The sequence below is a fragment of the Austrofundulus limnaeus genome, unplaced genomic scaffold, assembly GCF_001266775.1.
Source record: "Austrofundulus limnaeus strain Quisiro unplaced genomic scaffold, Austrofundulus_limnaeus-1.0 Scaffold223, whole genome shotgun sequence".
NCBI classification, from domain to species: domain Eukaryota; kingdom Metazoa; phylum Chordata; class Actinopteri; order Cyprinodontiformes; family Rivulidae; genus Austrofundulus; species Austrofundulus limnaeus.
The window spans coordinates 268,090-270,402 of record NW_013952625.1 but is presented as its reverse complement, the minus strand read 5'-3'; the positions used below and the strand labels follow the sequence as shown (position 1 = coordinate 270,402).

Sequence of the window (2,313 nt, the reverse complement as noted above, 5' to 3'; positions counted from 1 at the left end):
TGTCAGACAGACCAGTATTTACCCAGCATTCCTTGCTGAGAAATCTTCGACACGAGTGAGAGGTACTTCTTGGTGTGTGAAGAGTGACTCCATTATACTTTTCTACTCACTACTGAGCAGTGTTAATGCAACACTACAAAGAGTTTGATATTAACTCTGAGTGTTAAATTTACACTCTCAATTTGATGGTGTATTGACACCTTGTGGTGTCTGTAAACTTTTCAAACACAATGTCCATTGTTAATAATAATAATAATACACTGGTGATACTTTTAAAACTTTATTTTAACACTGTTGAAATGCATGACACCCAGTATCATTGGATATTAAACACTGGTTGTGTTAAATTAACAAAGAAAATGGGTGTTGAAATTTAGCACTTTCACAAACGTTATTTTAACACCAGCAAGTGTGGACACATATAGACACTTTGTTGGTGTTGAAATTAACACTGGCATTTTTTGCTGTGTAGTGTTGTCCTCATTTCACGCGTGACAACATTTTCTTTATTTGACATGATCAACCAGGGGTCTGCTACCATTGTGGTCAAATGAGTCATTTCTGCCCTTAACTCAGTGATAAAATGTGTTCGAGGTGAAAARTGTGCAACAACTGTGATTAGGGATGCACCGATATGAAAATTTCAGCCAATATCGATATCCGATATAATTATTGATGTTATGGCCGAAAACCGATATTTACTGACATTACACAAACACACAAATTATATTATACATATACACACAAACACACTTGGGTCTTTTTTTGATACTGTAAACAAACAACCAGACCTCTGACATGGCTCTACTTCAGTTATTCCTGGCTGCACAGCATCAATTTTACTATCATGATCAAACAGATGCTGTTCAACCAACCATCTCCCCTCCCAAAACAGAAACTAAAGCTTAAAAAGTGGGAAATCTATGTCGGATGTTAATATCGGCCAGTTTTACACATCAGACTGATATCCATATTCTAAAAAATGACCAGTATCGGCCGATACTGATATTAATGCCAAAATATTGTGCATCCCTAATTGTGATCATCAACTGATGTCCCGTGGGCCACTTTGAGTTCGTTTGAGGGGGGCTTTTCCGGCCCGTGAATGTGATTTAGTAAAACTAAAAATATATTATTAATCTGAAAATCTCTTCATTTATATCCATTTTAAGATTAAAGTAAAAACCAGATCCATGTAAAGAAGAAAAAAATGAAAGTTTTTACCAATTTTGTTAAAAATTAAAACACTGAGTCTGCTTTTGAATGGGGGGGGGGGTTAAGTTCGCGTAATAAAGAAGGTAAAATAAGTATAAAAAATAGGCCTTACTGAAATTTTAAACAAAACAAATAGTTTTGTTTACTTTGCTTATGTAGGAGTTTTAGTCTTACATCCTTCTCATGAGGACTTGAGAGTTCTTCAATACAGATAATAATACCTTTTCTGTGTAATTATCAGGAATTAAACCAATGAGTAATGTAGTCAGTAAAGTTTTATCTAAAATAATGATATTCATTTACAAAAACAATTACATATATACAAGACTCATTGAGGGATGATCAGATGTTTACAAAAGTTGAAATCAATAACATCTAACTCACGAACGTGTTAAATCTTGTTATTTTGACAGCTTTATCAGGAACAACAACGTTTGGCTTTAGATGTTAAATAGACTATTGTTGAGACACTTATTCTTAAAGGTTTTGACAGGATTTGGGAAAGAATTAAGAGTTTAGGAAGGAAAAGKTTTGTTAAGGAGGGAACTAGATTWTATCTTMTCAAAGTGAGGAGCCAGGAGGGTTTGGGAAGTCTCACTCGGCACAGCCMGGACGCAGACGCTCTGTAATCAACCAAGTTCAGCTTTACCTTTTCAGACTTCAAGTCAGGTTCAGCGTGCTGGAAGTTGACCCGGGTCAGGTTTGGGATCCGCTCAGAAACCTTCAGAACCGACCAGGTTGCCAGACTTCAAGGAGTTGATTRTCTTGGGTCTAGTGGTCTCTTGGCTTCGTGCGTAGAGAGTCACAACCGACAGGTTCCTCAGATCAAAATAAAAGYRTCTCACAGAAGTTCTGAACAAAACTTCCAGGAATTTGCTGGTAATTTGTTCCACAACTGGAGGTGTCATGGACCGAGCGATAAGATTGCTCCTTGGCTAAATGAGCTGAAATCTTATTGCCTGAACGCTGGTTTTTCCTGAGGAGGAAAAACTCAGCTTTTCTCTCTTCAAAGAGAAGATGGAGACACTGTCTTGGGGAGATCTGCCTGTTGTTAGTTACTAAAGGAGGGAGAAAAGAGGGTACTATCAGGCATGGCCT

The 2,313-nt window shown here is 37.1% G+C and overlaps 1 protein-coding gene across 2 annotated transcripts in view; it reads left to right on the top strand.

Annotated features, from left to right (window-relative positions):
• LOC106525319 (C-type lectin domain family 12 member B) overlaps nt 1-2,313 on the top strand; it is a 6,081-nt gene that overhangs the window by 3,267 nt on the left and 501 nt on the right. The window lies entirely within an intron of this gene.